Source organism: Portunus trituberculatus, chromosome 44 (assembly GCF_017591435.1).
Source record: "Portunus trituberculatus isolate SZX2019 chromosome 44, ASM1759143v1, whole genome shotgun sequence".
Taxonomy (NCBI): Eukaryota; Metazoa; Arthropoda; class Malacostraca; order Decapoda; family Portunidae; genus Portunus; species Portunus trituberculatus.
In genome coordinates this window covers 4,277,897-4,297,157 of record NC_059298.1, presented here as the reverse complement: position 1 = coordinate 4,297,157, position 19,261 = coordinate 4,277,897, and the positions used below count along the sequence as shown (strand labels likewise).

Sequence of the window (19,261 nt, the reverse complement as noted above, 5' to 3'; positions counted from 1 at the left end):
CTCTCTCTCTCTCTCTCTCTTTACAGCAGGACTTCCCTTATGCAGAGATCCATTTTTCCCCAATTATGAAATTAATGTAACTGTCTTTTCTGCGGAGGGAATCATTAGGCGAGACTCACAGGGTAAGAGCAAATTATTATACCGGTAAGACTTCGTCACTACACTGGAAAAAATGAGGGAAAATCAAGAAATGGTGGAACCGAACACCGCAAAGTTTTTATAGATACAGTTTGGAAAGAGGTGTTGAGGGAGTGCTGAAGGAGAGGGAAGAAGAGGAGGATCATAAGGAGAGCAAGAGAAGAGAAGGAGAAAAGGAGAAAAGGAGAAGAGGTCAGCATTCTCGATTCGACATCATAGAGAGAGGAATTAGAGGAGGAGAAGAGGAGGAAGGCGAACTGGAGAGGTAGGAAGAGAAGCAGGGAGTGGAGCAGGCAGGCAGCAGGGTGGCTGAGGGGACCAAGGGAGACGGGGAACTAGTGGTAGTGGTGGTAGTGGTAGTGGTGGGGTAACTCAAGCTGCTCATTGTTAGGGAGCGGCGGGCATGCGGGTGACGTATTCAAATGACGAGGCGGGCACGTCACCACCAGACAGCTCCTCCCCAGCCAGCCCTTTCTCTCACTCCACTTCGTTTCTCTTCGCCTCAGGGAGTGACCTTTCCCCTCCCACTCCCTCCCGTCCCCTTCTCCTTCCCTCGGTCCCAGTAACGTGCTGAGTGACCAATAAAATCTCGATTCCCAGTGTCCCCACAAGATGACTCCGCGGCGATCGAGGGGCCAACCGAGCGATAAGATTTGCTTCAGTGGGGAGTCCGGGCTGCGGTGTGGTGGCGGCGCAGCGGTGAAACAGCAACAAGGGTCCCCGGGCGGTCGGGTTGCAAGATGCCAACAGAACCTCAACTCAAATGCATCTCTCCCAGCCAGCCAGCCAACCAGCCAGCCAGCCAACCAGCCATCCATCCATCCATCCAGCCATCCAGCCATCCACCACAACGCCCTGCCTCCGGCCTAAGCCACCACCTCCTCCACCACCACTATTACTACGACCACCATTACTTCCTCTACTATTGCCTCCTCTGCCTTTACTCCATCAGTCTTCTCTGCCAAGTTCACAGTAGCCACTTCATACGGTTTGACTCTTAAAAAGTGTGCCAGAATGCATCGTTACTATGCACGGAAGCTGAATGTTATACTGTTGTTCTTGAATGATGTTATTTTGTTGATGTCATTGTTATTATTATTCTTATTATTATTCTTATTATTATTATCGTGTTTATTTTTATTATCATTATTATTATCGTTATTATTATTATTATTATTATTATTATTATTATTATTATTATTTTATTATTATTATTATCATTATTTGCATCTTTAAGTTACATGATTTCTTAGGATGAGTTCTTTTCATTAAACCAAACTTTTTTTCTCTCTTCTCTTCTCTTTTCTTTTCCTCTTATTCTCTCTCTCTCTCTCTCTCTCTCTCTCTCTCTCTCTCTCTCTCTCTCTCTCTCTCTCTCTCTCTCTCTCTCTCTCTCACCACAGCGGCTCGCAAGAGCTGAAGTGGATGACAGTCGTTACTTCGTTAATTCCTTCATCGGTAACCACATTCATTCTTTTGTTTCATTCGTTCATTCATTAATTCGTTCGTGAGAGAGAGAGAGAGAGAGAGAGAGAGAGAGAGAGAGAGAGAGAGAGAGAGAGAGAGAGAGAGAGAGAGAGAGAGAGAGAGAATCTATCACCTATACGCTTTTTTCAATGATTTGCATAATCCTGAAGGAAGAGTTAGAGAGATGGTAGGGCAAGCGTAAGAATGACACGGAGAGCCTTGAGTCAGCCATCCATTGCTTCATCTTTCTATAGCCCGTATTCAGAAACGCCTTCCCCTCTCACTACAACGATTTTCCAAGGCCACAGAGACAACTAGTCGGATTTTTAAGACTGTTTCTCCTTTTAATAAACTAGAAATCTTGCCAATCAATCACCAGAACCATAAAAAAACACACTCTTAAAAACACAACTATCTTCAACTGGAGCCCTTGAAAAGCAGTGATGGTAAGAGAGCAAAGTGCTTCGGAATACGGGTCTATAGCTATAGCCCACTCTGATCGATGGATAGGTGGCAGAATGGATGGGTGGGTGGGGAGGAGCCTTCATCTAAACTATCCTATACTTTATGCTTTAGATTTGATCACAAACAAAACCCAATTATCTTGCCATCCATTCTCATCTAATTGCGCATCTGTGGAACTCCGAAGGTATCTACTAATACCTATCTTTGCAACTGCAAGCCTGTGTCGACACCAATACATGCTGGAACTGTCAACAAAATACTTCCCTATCTAGTAACGTTTTCTCACTGACAAGCGTGAAAAATCGTGCTAGACTCTCCACCTACAGGCACTCAAGGAGAAGGTGAAGAAGGATGCGAAGGAGGAGGCAGAGGAACAAGAGAGAAAAAATGTGTGAAAAGTGGGTGGGGTGAGTGGGGAAGGAATGTCTAAGGCGTGAAGGGAGACATGGGAACCCACCAGATGACGGGCAGTGGAGTTCATGTGGGCAAGACTAGAGACGTGAGGGCACTGGTGGTGGTGGTGGTGGTGGTGGTGGTGGTGGTTGTAGTAGTGGTGACGTAAGATGTGAAAGAAGAGAAATGAAAATAACAAGAAAAAGAGGAGCATGAAAATAAAGAAGAAATAAAGAATAGAGGAAATAAAGATAACTCTATAGAAAAATGGACAAATCGTTAGATAAATAGACAGATAAAAAAAAAATTACTGACAATTTGTTGTAGAAGACGGACAAATTAAAAAACAAAATTTTTTTTTGGGCTGGAGCTCCACAAGACAATAAATAAATGAGAAAAAAGGTAGACCATCACAATCACAGAAAATTTCACTATAAAAAACGAGAGACATAATGAGAACGGTAAAGAATTATATATATATATATATATATATATATATATATATATATATATATATATATATATATATATATATATATATATATATATATATATATATATATATATATATAAACACGTGACTTATAGGAAAAGAGGAAGGCAATGAAGACGACGCTGGCAATGACGACAAAGGGGACCAAAGCAGAGAATAAAAGGACTCGGGGAAACAGGGAGTGGGCGCTCATAGGTCATGGTCCGCGTGTTCAAGGGCGAGCTTCCACTTCTTTTAATTAATGACTGCCTCCTCCTCTTCCTCCTCTTCCTTCCCCTCCCTACCATACACAGCCGCGCTCCCCTACACGCCTCCTCACACCGCATTATTAGACCTCACTCACCTTATGTACGAGGACTTATCAAAAACTAGTTATTAAATTCCTACCTCTCTTCCCTGCCTCGGTTCTTGGCCGTTCACTCTCCTCCTTTTTACCACAAGAACGATTAAAGAACACCATGTCCTCTTTTTGTGCTTTTATTCCTTCCAACCTCTCAGAATCTCAATGTTTCCTTTCACATCCTTATTCACGTTTTTATTCCTTCTCTATCTTCTTCCTCTTCGCTCGTCTCCCTCCCTCCATGCCCCCCGCCAGGCGCCACGGGGTATACAGGAAGGTTTCGGGGATGGAGGGAACGAAGGTCGCGCAAAAAAACTCGCCAAAAAACTCGCCACACCTTTTTCAATCACGCGAGTATTCAAAAACGACCCGCTGAGATTTTTTTTCATGTATGTTATTATTCATATGGGGTAAACAGACGCCGGATGGCCTAGGTTACTGTTTGGAAGCTGGAAAGGGGGAAATGGGGAGAGAGATAGAGATGGAAGGCAGGGAGTGAGTGAGCTAGGGAGGAAGGGGAAGAGGGAGGGAGAGAGCGGAGAGGTGACGCGCGGAATGGCACACAATATATTTTTTTAGAGAGTTGAAGAAAGACGATTAGTTTGTTTAGCCTTGGTTTCTTTTTTTCTCGTAAATATTTCGTTGTCTTTGCATTAAACATAACACAAAGCTGATTTATCTTTACTTTTATTTACTTAATCTTGGCTTTGGTAATTTATTGGTAACTGTATTAAGTGTGTTATGACTATTATTAGCATTACAAGAAAGTGGAAGTCCAAGTTTTCTCGGTTTTAATAAATACAGCTAGTTTATGGTGAACCTAATATTAATCTCTCTCTCTCTCTCTCTCTCTCTCTCTCTCTCTCTCTCTCTCTCTCTCTCTCTCTCTCTCACTCCGCGCTGCGTTGTGAAGGGTGGGCCTCTTTCTAGCCGGCAGGTCAGCAGTTTATATTAAAATGTATCCATGCTGTAAATAAGATGAGGGGCGCTAAGGATGGTTTAATGCCCACCTTCCTTTTTGTATTCTTCTTTGTAACCCTTCCTCGCCACCATTGTCCGGGATGGAGGGAGAGAGGGAGGAAGAGGCGGCGGAGGGGCTAAGAGAACCGAAGGGGAGGGAGGAGGAGAGGAAGGAGGAGGAAGTGTATAGGGAGGTTAGGAAGGGAGGTAGGGGGGTTAGAGTACATCCCTAATGCATTTTATTATATTTAATCTTCATGGGAGATTGTGGACGCAGTTATTGAGGGTCGGGTTGTCTGCTGAAGGGGTGGACTGTTTCTTTTTCTTTTCTTTTCTTTTTTTTTTCGGAGGGGGGGTGTCTCGGTCTCTCTCTCTCTCTCTCTCTCTCTCTCTCTCTCTCTCTCTCTCTCTCTCTTATGACGTGGTTTTGTATAACGGTGTTTATAAAAAATAGTTCCTGGCATAACTATTTCTGGCTGGTGTTTTTTTTCTTATTACTCTGTATACATACAGCACACACACACACACACACACACACACACACACACACACACACACACACACACACACGGCCCGGTAGCTCAGTGGTTAGAGCGTTGGTTTAAAAAGCCAGAGGACCGGGGTTCGATTCACCGGCCGGGTGGAGATATTTGGGTGTGTCTCCTTTCACGTGTAGCCCCTGTTCACCTAGCAGTGAGTAGGTACGGGATGTAAATCGAGGAGTTGTGACCTTGTTGTCCCGGTGTGTGGTGTGTGCCTGGTCTCAGGCCTATTCGAAGATCGGAAATAATGAGCTCTGAGCACGTTCCGTAGGGTAACGTCTGGCTGTCTCGTAAGAGACTGCAGCAGATCAAACAGTGAATCACACACACACACACACACACACACACACACACACACACACACGCAGGCACCCCCCCCCTCCATACACAGACTTTGCTATATTTTCCACAACTGTATTATCATTAAACACTTTTAGGGCTAGGTAGCTGAACACAAGTGCCCGGGAGGTGTTTATCTATCACTCAATTTAACAGTGTATTGAATGAAAAGCACATAAATGGTGTAAGAGAAGCAAGGATGGGGGAACACAAAGGAAGGTAATAACAAAAATCTATCTGTCTACCAGTCTATTAAAATTAAGACATTTGTCCCAGACTTTTAGCTAGTTCGACTCATCTTTAAGGGAACTGGCAATCAAGTAGGCTTTTTCTTTATTTTTTTTTGTTGCTCTTTACCAGCTTCTCCTTTTCCGTTAGATACAAAAAATCAACAGTTCAGATATTTACTGTCAAAATCCCAGGGAACAAAGGACGTCATCTCTCGCTACTCAACGCAAAATATCTCAATGATCTTTTCTTCAGACCAGTGACTAGATAATTGCCTGTGATGAATTATAGAACGTAAAACACACATTTCCTAACTTTATATGTGCTCTCTCTCTCTCTCTCTCTCTCTCTCTCTCTCTCTCTATTCATTAATTCATATTTTTCTGCTCATTCTCCACATTTTTATTCCATCTGTATACTTTCTTAAATTTTACATTAGTCATTCCTTACTTTCTGTTTAATCGAAAATCTGTGTTTTTTTTAATTTCTTTTTCTTTGTTTTACTTATTTTTTTCTATCTCTCCCATATTCCTTTATTCTTCCAGCCATCCTTCCCTCGTCCATCCTTCACGATTGGTTGAGCTTCCTTCACTCCTTCCAAGGGTCTACTTCCTTTCCGGACCATTTTTTGTACCATTTTTTTTGTATAATTTTCTGATCATTTTTTCTCCCTGTAAGCTGCTCTGCGTAACCTTTGTTCCGGGAATCTATTGATAAAGAACGTTTAACTATGTATGAGAGGTTAACACACACACACACACACACACACACACACACACACACACACACACACACACACACACACACACAAAGGAACCCTATTCATCATCTCAGTAAACATAAGAAAAATTATATAAAACTTAAAGACTGAATTTCATCACATTTCTTTCCTCTCAGCATTACTTTCTACCACATGAAAAGTAATAAAAGTTAAAGTCCAACACACGCAAAATGAAAGGGAAAAAAGAGAAAAGTTATTAGAAATCTTGCCTTGTTCAGTTAACTTTTCTTCGTCTCCATCCAATCCCCCTCCCCACAGACACAAGCGTACATATATACACACAAACACATCGCACGCAAAACTATGCAAGAATAATACGCAATATTGTCTCTCTCTCTCTCTCTCTCTCTCTCTCTCTCTCTCTCTCTCTCTCTCTCACACACACACACACCACCAGTTACTACTATTACATATCGAACCGCTTTTTATATATACATGCTAATATATTTTATCGACATTTGCTTCTCAATGCAGAGAAAAATCAGTTAAGCATTTTTTATACGTTGCCTTCTTTTTTATTATCCTTTTTTGTATACATGTACGAGGAAAGTGAAAGGGGCGGGGGAGAGAGGGAGAGAGCGAGGAGGGAGAGCAGGGAGAGGTAAGGTAAATGGGGAAGGATCCAGGATGATATATGATCCCCAATCCCCTCCGCCTATCATCACCCCTCCCTCCCTCACTCTGCCCCTCCCCGTCCCTTCCATCAGGCAGCCTCGGCCATCCTTGTTATCACATATTATTGTAATTCTAATTCATCAGAGCGTGTGCGAGAGGGAAGAGAGGAACCTCAGCTGCTCCTTCCTACACGTGCATACATGCATACATACAAACAGATATACATGCCTATGTACGCGTGCGCAGGAACACACACACACACACACACACACACACACACACACACACACACACACACGCCCGGTAGCTCAGTGCTTAGAGCGCTGGCTTCACAAGCCAGAGGACCGGGGTTCGATTCCCCGGCCGGGTGGAGATATTTGGGTGTGTCTCCTTTCACGTGTAGCCCCTGTTCACCTAGCAGTGAGTAGGTACGGGATGTAAATCGAGGAGTTGTGACCTTGTTGTCCCGGTGTGTGGTGTGTGTCTGGTCTCAGGCCTATCCGAAGATCGGAAATAATGAGCTCTGAGCTCGTTCCGTAGGGTAACGTCTGGCTGTCTCGTCAGAGACTGCAACAGATCAAACAGTGAAACAGTGAAACACACACACAGTGAAACACTATATATATATATATATATATATATATATATATATATATATATATATATATATATATATATATATATATATATATATATATATATATATATATATATATATATACGTATACATAAATACACGAATATGTAAACACATGTCATTAGAAATATATGACTTTATAACATTGATACCAAAAATTATAATTAATTGACTGGAAATTTCTTCAAGGAGTTCTTTTTCGACTGAGTAAACGAATTAATAATTTTAAAACTTACTGAATTACAATTAATACATTGTGATTACAATTTGATTAAGAAAACTACACAACAAAATAAAGAAAGAAGTGATGTGAATGAGTAGAAAAAAAGACAATTTATTAATCATCAATGATTGTCCACAGGCGCGCGCGAGCACACACACACACACACACACACACACACACACACACACACACACACACACACACACACACACACACACACACACACACAGTCCCTATCCTCGATCACATTCCCCTAGCTGTAGTGCCCCATGAAAACTTAACCTGCTTCATTTCCATAGTATCTACACATCACAAACGACATTTAGGAGGAGCACTTCCCAGCCTCCACGCTTGGTTACCGGCTGTGAGGAGGTGGGCGTGGCCGGGGCCAGTCGAGCCTCCCTCAGGAACGGATGTCTGATGGGGAGGAGCGGGCGGGGGAGGAAGAGGAGCAAAGGAGCAGCAGCAAGGGAAGGGAAGGAAAAGGGAAGGGGACGCTGGCTGGGCCTCTCAGGGACAAGGGAGGCCAGACTACTGTTACTGCATTAAGTGGAGGTCTGCGCGCGATGCTAATGTTGGTGATACGTATGTGGGAGGAGGGAGAGATAGGGAAGATAGGGAGAGATGCAGGGGAAGATGGTGACTGGTTACTTTGACTTGGTTACCTTGCTCCTCATAACGACAAGATTCCTTGAAAAAAATGTCATAGATTTTCTTCCAGATCAAAGGGACATTTTGTTTTAGAGTGGCAATGAGTGAAGGTTCCTCAGTGATTCAGATTTATAAACATGTGCTTGATTTTCTCAGTCCATTCGAAGGAATTTTATTCATATCGCTGAGGAGTCTTGGTTTGAATAATAATGTTTCTGGAAGGTGACTGAAAATAGGGAGTGGAACGCTATAACATTGGAAGATTCCATCAAATGACTTTCGCCAAATCACCGAGAGCTGTTCAAGAAATTTCTTCATATCATTTTTTCTTTGCGTGAGGGAGCGTCCATTAGACAAAACGTTCGACTTGAAAATATCACACACACACACACACACACACACACACACACACACACACACACACACACACACACACACACACAAATAAATGAATAAATATAATTAAATGAAATAAAAAAAAGACATTAAGGGAAGGTGCAGGAAACCTTCAGTCCTGCACGTGGCAGTCCCTGTAATGTAACTGCCCCTGGTGAGGCTCGAACTCACAACCCCGGCATGGCTTAGACACAAGAACTGTCGTATAAGTACCGTGCGCTAACCGATTGCGCCACAGGGGCTTACACACCATTCACAATTTCTCACCAAATGAATACATAATAATAAAAAGAATTCCAATAGTAACAAATGCATGAAAAGATGTGCTTACAGTAGTTCCCAGTGAAGCATCGTCTGGAATGGAAGAGATAAGAAATTTTTAGTTTCCATGCAAGTAAAATCTTTCTCGTGATCAAAGATACATTGAACTAAATTTCGAATTAAGGCAAAAGGACAAAAAAGACTAAAACGACTTATGTGATGATATTCTCAGACTGTTTAAAGACAAGAAAGCAATGATACAAAAAAGTGCATGCATTAATATCATCAAAAACCTCTGTTAAGTAACCCTTGCCAGCCTGAATGAAAAGATAATGCCCCGCAAACTGCAGTGGTAGCCAAGGCGAGGCTCTCCACAGTGGTCTGCAGCGAGACACTCTTATGTGTTACCAATTATATGCCACTATATCACCAACAAGACTGCAGTAAGACGTAATGATTAGGAAAATTTGGCCCTAACTTTCTGCGTGGTGTGTGTGTGTGTGTGTGTGTGTGTGTGTGTGTGTGTGTGTGTGTGTGTGTGTGTGTGTGTGTGTATTTGAGTATGTGTGTGTGCTTATCTCAGTCTGTTCTCTCTCCCTTCACAAATATATCAGTATTACGACAACTTTGACTAAAAGGTGACATTACCGAGAGAGAGAGAGAGAGAGAGAGAGAGAGAGAGAGAGAGAGAGAGAGAGAGAGAGAGAGAGAGAGAGAGAGAGAGAATAGAAAAAAATGAAACACGCATCGTTCCGCATCACACACAGAAGACTACATCACATCATAACCCACCAGTGTTTACCTTATGCTTATGCTTATGTGGAAGTCCAAAACCTTATCACATCTCCAATAACTTCCCGTTGAAAGCCTTCGATGTGGAGAGGGGCAGTAAAGAAGAGGGTGGATTAGACTGGTGGGCTGTTATGAGAGGAACAGAGGATGGACTGTCTAGAAAAAAAAAAAAACACAGAAAGAAAGAAAATCCAGGAAAAAAGAAAGAGGATGGACAGAGGAAGAGTAACACCACTTAAATGAATAAAGAGGGGAAAACAATAAATTATGAGAGACAGGGACGAGTAAGAATAGAAAGAAAAAGAGCAGAGGGAATAATTAAACACACTAAAGAAGATAGAAATGGAGATAGAACGACAAGAAAATTGAGAAAACTAAAAAAAACAAAAGAATAAAAAGAAAAAGAATAGGAAAAATATCTGAGTTGAGGGAATGAAGATAAAGAAGAATGATGATGAGGAGAGAGAGAGAGAGAGAGAGAGAGAGAGAGAGAGAGAGAGAGAGAGAGACACGTAGAGACGATGCTGCTTCTCCTCCCGTGCTCGTCCCGTTGAGAGGACACAAGAACCCTCCTACGGCTCTATTTCAGAACGTCAATCCTCTACAATTTACAGACAATTTCATCTTCCATTAGTTTCGGCTTCACTTGCAGACTTGTTCTTGGGGTCCGACGGCGTCTCTCTCTCTCTCTCTCTCTCTCTGCTTTTAGCTTTTTTTTTCTCATTGTTTTCTATTCGAGTTGTTGCATTTATTTTTTTCTCAATTCTTTCGTTTTCTTTTCATTTTTTTTTCAGTAAGTTTTTTTTATTCGTTATTATTTTCTATATTGTCTATTCTTATTTTCACCTAACGTAAACTTTCATTTCTTTAATATTCACTTTTAGTCGTCTCTCTCTCTCTCTCTCTCTCTCTCTCTCTCTCTCTCTGGACACCACCGAGGAAACTGACTAAGCTTTCTTCTTCCTCCTCCTCCTCCTCCTCCTCCTCCTCCTCCTCCTCCTCCTCCTCCTTCTGTATTTTCTTTTGTGGAGTAACATAAGCAAATAAAAGCGTAATGGACCAGCAAACTGTATTGAAGCGCTGCCTCCTTCATGCGATCCTCCTTCTTAATGTAATTTCTAAAGTTGATACATAAAGAGAGATGAAAAAATACCAGAGGACAAAAGCTAAGCGTATGTATGTATGTATGTATGCTGTGGTTTCGATTGCATTGGCTTTTACGTTATGTAAATACGTGCCTTTTCTGTGTTTTCCGTGGCGCACCAGGCAGGGAGGAAAGACAGACAGAGATACAGAGAGAGAGAGAGAGAGAGAGAGAGAGAGAGAGAGAGAGAGAGAGAGAGAGAGAGAGAGAGAGAGAGAGAGAGAGAGAGAGAGAGAGAGAGAGAGAGAGAGAGAGAGAGAGAGAGAGAGAGAGAGAGAGAGAGAGAGAGAGAGAGAGAGAGAGAGAGAGAGAGAGAGAGAGAGAGAGAGAGAGAGAGAGAGAGAGAGAGAGAGAGAGAGAGAGAGAGAGAGAGAGAGAGAGAGAGAGAGAGAGAGAGAGAGAGAGAGAGAGAGAGAGAGAGAGAGAGAGAGAGAGAGAGAGAGAGAGAGAGAGAGAGAGAGAGAGAGAGAGAGAGAGAGAGAGAGAGAGAGAGAGAGAGAGAGAGAGAGAGAGAGAGAGAGAGAGAGAGAGAGAGAGAGAGAGAGAGAGAGAGAGAGAGAGAGAGAGAGAGAGAGAGAGAGAGAGAGAGAGAGAGAGAGAGAGAGAGAGAGAGAGAGAGAGAGAGAGAGAGAGAGAGAGAGAGAGAGAGAGAGAGAGAGAGAGAGAGAGAGAGAGAGAGAGAGAGAGAGAGAGAGAGAGAGAGAGAGAGAGAGAGAGAGAGAGAGAGAGAGAGAGAGAGAGAGAGAGAGAGAGAGAGAGAGAGAGAGAGAGAGAGAGAGAGAGAGAGAGAGAGAGAGAGAGAGAGAGAGAGAGAGAGAGAGAGAGAGAGAGAGAGAGAGAGAGAGAGAGAGAGAGAGAGAGAGAGAGAGAGAGAGAGAGAGAGAGAGAGAGAGAGAGAGAGAGAGAGAGAGAGAGAGAGAGAGAGAGAGAGAGAGAGAGAGAGAGAGAGAGAGAGAGAGAGACAGACACACACACACACACACACACACACACACACACACACACACACACACACACACACACAGACTAACATAAGCATAAGAAAAGAAGTAAATGAAAAAAAAAGATAGACATTATGATCAACAAAAAACTATAAAAACGTAAAAGAATCATTGATAGTAACAGTTCAAAAGAAATAAGTGGCATACCAAACTATTTACACAGACACTCGTTTAATTAAATGTAACTCTTAGAGGACATTATATATATCAAAATAAAAAAAAAAAAAAACATGTCACGCGCGATAACGAAGAAGAAATAGTTAAGTAAGTGTTAATGATGGCATACGAATGAAACTTCCTTGCATTGTTATCGTTATTGTTGTTATTGTTGCTGTTGTTAGGGCAGTTGTTAAAGTTGATTAAGTTAAGCTCCTCAGTAATGGGATTTATTTTTACCTTGAGATTTGCGTACGATTAAACCATTTTATTGACATTGGAAGGGTCTACGGAGGTCAGAAGATTAATGGCCAGAGTCTTCACTATCTTAATCCCCCACATGAGTTTATAAAGCTGTACAAAATCACTAAATAGTAAACAAAATGAATATGGAAATGCGTCATGGTATTCAAGGGGTTAAAAACATGTTGATAATATTGTGGTGGTTATGATGTTATTTGTGGAGGTGGAGGTGGAAATAGTGGTGGTGGTGGTGATGGAGGTAGAAATGGTAGTGGTGGTGGTGGTGGAAGTGAAGGTGGAGGCACGTGCAGCAGCAGGAACAGAGGCAGCCTCCCGTTGGACTTAGAACAATCCTCTTATTGAGCGATGGAGCCACACGCCACAAAATGGTGAGCCCTACGGCCCCTGGAGACGCTTACTGCTACCACTCCCCCTCCGTGCCTGCCCCCTCGCTGACCCCCTCTGCGCCACCCTCACCGACCCACTGGCCCTCGTCGATACAGGTTAATGGGAAGCCAACGAAGTCTAACTATAACGTCGTATATACATAAAAAAAAAAAAAAAAAAACAATACAATGTAGCAATAACCTTTAGCATTTCACTTCCGTATCGCTTCGTTGTGTCGACCGACCGACAGACCGACAGACCGATCTATCTACCTGCTTGTCTTGTCCTGTCTATCTCTAATGCTCACGCTAAGCCTATTCTGAACAGGGCCGGAAAGATCGCGGCCACACTCACCCTAGGGAGATGAAAATATTGCTCTTGTGTTATTGGTGGTCCTTTCCGAGGCGCGGGGGACGAAGTGGAGGACAGGGTCGGGGGAGAGGGGGATGTGGGGATAAGGGAAGGTGAGGAGGAGGAAAATGGGGAAAGAAGAAGAAAGGGATGGATACGTATTTCATCTTTTTTTTTTATTCCATAAATACTTTGGTGGAAGTTTAATAGCGAGATGTACTCCCGTTGTGTGTGTGTGTGTGTGTGTGTGTGTGTGTGTGTGTGTGTGTGTGTGTGTGTGTGTGTGTGTGTATGGCGGGTGGCAAGAATTAAATTTTTTTTTTCTGAAATAGGAAAAACTAAAACATAATTTCACCATGAAACATCGGTTTTTTTTCGAATTTTACATAAAAAAAAAAAATCTTATTAGGTCAAACACTGAAAAAACCCCTCCCTTTTAACACAAACACACACACACACACACACACACACACACACACACACACACACACACACACACACACACACACACACACACACACAAACACACACACACGGCACAAACCACAGTAATATCTAATGAGTAATGTGTTGCAGGCGAGGGCGGTGTGTGGGTGAGCCTGACGCGAGCTGAGCGCTAACACGGACTCGCCAAATGTAGCTTCAATTCCGACTTAAAGGCCTTTGATGTTGGCTGCTGATATGGACTAGCAGACCTCCCTCAGATACCCGACAGAGGGCACCACTGGGCTCACGCTGCGCTGTGGAAGTAGACGGAGGTACTATTCTCCTTGATATAAATTGAAATATAATGAAGGAAAACACAAAAGTAGTAGTAGAAATAATAGTGGCAGTGGCAGTAGTAGTAGTTTCTTTCCTTCACTGATTCCACTGCATCATTTATACACGTTTATATCCAGCCAACGCATAACGTCAACAATATGCGTAGGACTGGATGGTAAGGCAAGGTAATCTGCCATCCAGCGTTGCAAGTTTCAGTAATCTCTTGCTAGGACATTCAGCTGATGTGGTTGATGTAAGGCTACTTATCGAAGTGCACAGGTAACTAGGGCTACAAGGAAGGCAGCGCTCTCTTGTAAGCCTTGCTACTGTCACAGTTCTCTTTGTTGGAGCGCCAGAAATCAATCAATAGTACTAGCATGTGAACAGTTGCTGAACGGTCAGTTAACTCAGCCTGCTCATAACCTTCAATACCTGATAATATGATTTAAATATACTGGTAAATTTGTAAGGCAGTATTTCCCAAGGTTTTCCATTGCGTGACCCCTCGCAGTACTACCATGATTGATACCTTTATAAGCTTTGTAAAAAATACTTGTTTTCACTTGCGCAGGTACATTTAAAATATTGCAGACAAAAGAGAGCAATAAATAAAATGTTTATCAATGTTTAGTAATGTTTATCAATATTCATTATCAATGATTGATTTCGCTATTATGTTGATGAGAAGGATGTACTTTTTTCTATCTAGTATACAAGTTGAACCCTCCATGAACGCAAAAAAAAAAAAAAAAAAAAAAGGGCTCATGACGACCAGCAGTTTGGAAACCATTACTTTAGGGGATAAACATTTTCATCACCAATTTAGCTTGAAAACTAATATTTGTCTCTTCTAAAGGTATGAAAAAAAAAAAAAACTCACGATGAGATAATAAAAGGCATAATTTTTTCGATGTATATAAAGACAACGTTTGTTGTAAAGTGCATAAATTCACACAGTGTGGTCTATGAGGCGTCAACTTCAAGGAAAATATCAATGAATCGTCTAAATCTTAAACCAAAATTATTGGTTGCCTTTCATCTCATTGCTCCATGACACACGCCAGCAATCATTCAAATGAATAATTAAGAACTTTTTTTCTTTTATGTGTGCAACTTTTTTCATGGTTCCTAATGGGCCTCCACACACATAGCATTAGAGATAAATAATTTCATGGCAAGATAATGAAGCTGGTACAGGCAATGAAAATTTTGTTCAACATTGACACAAGATGCAATGGTTTAATATTATCTCCAGTCAAGTCAAGATAGCGTTACTCATCTGTGCATTGCGTACAAATGGTGATAGCGTGCATATATGGCTGAAATATTCTTTTAGTCCTCTCAACACCCTGATATCAAAAAGAGAATGTATGAATGTCACGAGGAAACTTGAGCAGTAATTAGGAATGCTCACAATTACGTAAAAAACGATACAGATAAATAAAACTAGAATGATGTTAGAAAGAAGGAAGTAAATAAATTTCTACTGGTCAAACTGTCGAATGAGAAAAAGAAAAAAAAAAATCTTCGTACATCTGACTTTACTAATTTACACTCTGCATAGAAAGCGATTTGACTGCCAAAGATCTACAGAATATAAAGACAAAAACTATCATTTCACATCCAGAATGTACTAAAACAAAGATATCGATATTCTATTTGATTAACAAAATAAGACCAAATAAAAAAAATCGATGGACCGTTTCTTAAAAAGCTATTCGCAAGTTTCCTCCCGGTATTTGCAAGGCCAAGAAATTTTACACAACCCTCAAGATGCGGTGAGTGTGGGCTAAGGCTCCGTGGCCATCCTCATTACTCACTCCTTGCGATCTCCTTGAATGGCCCTGCGTCTTAATAGGAAGCAACTGCCAATGCATCGCCTTGGAGACCCGCAAACCACTGAATGAGACGAGGCGATTTTGTTAACGGCACACACAGGAGGGTCAGATTCCACGTGGCCACGAAAAAATACCGAGTTGGGATCGTCATTATTATATACGAGTCATTAAAATGTATGTGATAATGCGAGGGAAAGAGAAATGAAGGTGAACGGATAATGGGTATACTTGTGGTTTGTGAGTAGGAAATGATGCGTTACTTCCCCTCAACTTTTTCTGTGTTATTTTATCAATTTCTCTCTCTCTCTCTCTCTCTCTCTCTCTCTCTCTCTCTCTCTCTCTCTCTAATTTTCTATCCTCGTTTTTCCCTTTTTAATATCCTCATGAGTTTCTCGTTCTTTTTGTTTTTCTAACTTATTGTTTCTTGTGTACAAAACACCTGCACTTTCCTTTCACATCACGCAAACACATCCATGATTGTAAAGCCACATCACCAGACACGATGCAGATTTACACTGGCAACAACGAAGCAAGACACACTTATTATGTGTGTTGCGCTGAGAAGTGAATACGCAGAAATGAACCTCAGAAAAACTGCACGAAACACATACATTTGATTGAAAAAAAATATACACATAGCCAAGAACAGATGATGGAAACCACTGAGATTTTTCTGGTTGTAGTGGAGGACTTTTTTCTCGCTTTCGGAGACTGCCGTGAAAAATAAAGATCTGAGACAAAAATATGATATTTTTTTCCATAATAATGAAGACTATACGTCAATATACATACATTTCATAATATTAGTCACATTACAGGCAAGTCCTTTCCCACACCTTGCTCCCACACACAATGCTTCAGTAGAATGGCAACTGATGACTAATGGAGAAGGTGGAGAGATATGGTTAAATCAGGTCGTCAGCAAGTTCAGCATCTGCCCTTCGTCTCATGTTGACATCTACTCATACCTGACACCTGCACGTTGTCTCACTTGTTTGTAAGTAAAAGTTCTTTCGTGAACCCCTTAGTCTTGCCTCCTGGGTCCAAAACAAGTTCAGATAATTAACGTTTCTATGTCCAGACGCAACATCCCATCAGAGACGAAAAGGGAAAGAGAAATGAGACTCTGACCAGATACGATTTTAATTGATATAGTATGTAATGAAAAAGAGTCATAAATTTTTAATCCCTTCCGTACTATGACGAGTTTCCATATTCATTCTGCTTACTATTTGGTGATTTCTTAGAGCTTCAGAAATTTAAGTGGGGGATTAAAATAGTGAGGACTGTGGCCATTAAACTCCTGACATCCAGAGATCCTTCCTAATGTCAATAAAATCGTTTAATCACACCCAAAACTCATAGTATAAATGTGTCCAAGTTCTGAAAGAATTAATTGCCCAAATGTTATATAGCACCACAAATCACGATTGCAAAGTAAGTAAAGTAGTGATATTTTAAGATGGTGAACTCCCGGCGATTAATTCATTCCTTCTAAAACACGTGAAATACAGACAAGAGGATCCATCAAACTGCTCAATGGTGTCAATTTATTCAGGCAACTGACACAGGTCTTGTCGAAGGTTCCCAGGTTGAAGAGTGGGCATGTTGATGAGCAGCCACTGAATGGAGTCGCGTTATCGTTTATTTATGAGTAATTTTCGGTGATAATCTAAAAATGAGTCTTGAAAATCATAATAAATCCATGCAGAAAAATCCCGACAGAGCACTAATGATTTCCGATTATTTCCATTTCGAGCAAGAAAACTCTTTAACTTGAGTACCTTCCGAGGGAATCTCTCTCTCACACACACACACACACACACACACACACACACACACACACACACACACACACACACACACACACACACACAAACACACACACTTAATTTTCTGTTAAATCACTCTTTTTACATTAATTTGATTGAACTTTTATTCAGATAACATCGTTCTTTACTTACTTTCCTAATTTTTCTCTTTGCATCCTTATATCTATTTTATCCATGCTCAGGTATAATGAAGTTCCTAGATAAGTCTTAACTCCTTCAATACTGAGACACTTTTTACCTTGAGATTTGTGTTCGATTGGACCATTTTATTGACATTAGGAAAAGTCTATAAAGGTCAGAAGACTAATGACCAGAGTCTTCACTATTTCAATCCCACATATAAGTTTCTGAAGCTGTATGAAGTCACCAAATAGTAAGAAGAATGAATATGAAAACGCGTCACGGTACTGAAAGGGTTAAGAAGACAGAAAAAATAAAAGAGATGCAAGAAAAATGATAACGATAGAAAGACACGATAGGGAAAACAGAAACTAGGAAAGAGATAGAAATAATAAACTAAAATTAGAAGAGAGAAAAAAATAAGGTAAATAATAAGGAAGAGAAAAAAGGAGGAGGAGGAGGAGGAGGAGGAGGAGGAGGAGGAGGAGGAGGAGGAGGAGGAGGAGGAGGAGGAGAAGAAGGAGGAGGAGGAGGAGACAAATGCTGGAAAGAAAAGAAAGTGAGAATATATGAAGCAGAACATAAAAAAAAGGACACACACACACACACACACACACACACACACACACACACACACACACACACACACACACACACACACACACACACACACACACACACACACACACACACACAAGAGTATCAGGAAAGTGCTGATAAATCTAAAACAAAATATTTCTTTGGTATATTATTACATTATAATATTTGTCACTCAGTAACTCTCATGTCTGAGTATATATTTATTTGATCTTTTTTGGCAACATGAAAATTCTTATGAATTCGAATAAGTGTATTTTTTTATAGTGTTTCAGTAACTCAATAATCTGTATCTCTCTCTCTCTCTCTCTCTCTCTCTCTCTCTCTCTCTCTCTCTAATTGATGCATGCCTTCAATATTAAAATGTTAGAACCGAGCCAATGAGGAAATAAGAAAAGTGAGGTTAGTACATAAAATAAATTAGCCCCAAAAATTTAACTGGCAAAAAAAAAAAAAAAAAAAAAAAAAAAAATATCAACCTTTTCCTAACATGAATTTTGACGTTATGATGGGCAGTCCGAAGCTTGATTTATTTGTCTTTTTGTGTGTGTTGCAGAGGGACAAGAGATACAATGAAAGGCAATAACAGAAGAGTAGCTCACTTAATGTGACATAAAAAAAAAATTGAGATAAATAGGTTATACACTTTACACTACAATTTTATATCTGCTTGTGACCGACTGACTGACTGACTGATTGACTGACTGACTGACTGACTGACTGAACAATCGGTACAAAGACGTGGCAACAGGAAGGTCGTATGGCGGTGGGTACTCGTGCACACCAATACAACAATAAGAAAGCTTTTCACTTGCTGTTCTCACGTCTTGTCAAGTGTGTAAGTATGCATTTCTCGCTACGACTGTTTACTATGCCTCTCTGATGAAGTAAACAAAAATAATTGATAATAAGATAGAATATAATAAACAAACAGCTTATCCTAGACGAAGCCATGTATCAAAGAAAATTGTTCAAATAATTATGCAATACTAGAGATTGAGGGCTGGGTCTGTTCGAGAAATGAATTATGCAAGATTAGTGATTAAGCAGCCAAATACTCAAAAGGTGGTAGTTTCAACTAGTAGTAAGACATTTACGTGTCATATGTT

At 41.0% G+C, this 19,261-nt stretch overlaps 1 long non-coding RNA gene and 2 other non-coding genes across 4 annotated transcripts in view; 1 reads left to right on the top strand and 2 right to left on the bottom strand.

Annotated features, from left to right (window-relative positions):
* Positions 1–19,261, bottom strand: part of LOC123518944 — a 48,401-nt gene that overhangs the window by 16,575 nt on the left and 12,565 nt on the right. Inside the window, exons 3-4 of one of the 2 annotated variants that reach the window (XR_006678933.1) lie at positions 9,000–9,022; positions 5,834–6,072 (exon numbers count right to left, since the gene is read on the bottom strand). The exons of the other annotated variant lie outside the window; for it this stretch is intronic. This is a non-coding gene — a long non-coding RNA (uncharacterized LOC123518944). Of the gene's footprint in view, positions 1–5,833; positions 6,073–8,999; positions 9,023–19,261 lie in introns of those variants that run through there. 2 annotated transcript variants of the gene reach the window in all.
* On the top strand, positions 4,827–4,900 carry Trnaf-aaa. The gene has a single exon. It is a non-coding gene; the product is annotated as a tRNA-Phe (tRNA).
* Trnai-uau lies at positions 8,815–8,910 on the bottom strand. Its single transcript has 2 exons — positions 8,873–8,910; positions 8,815–8,850 (listed from the first exon to the last, which is right to left on the bottom strand). It is a non-coding gene; the product is annotated as a tRNA-Ile (tRNA).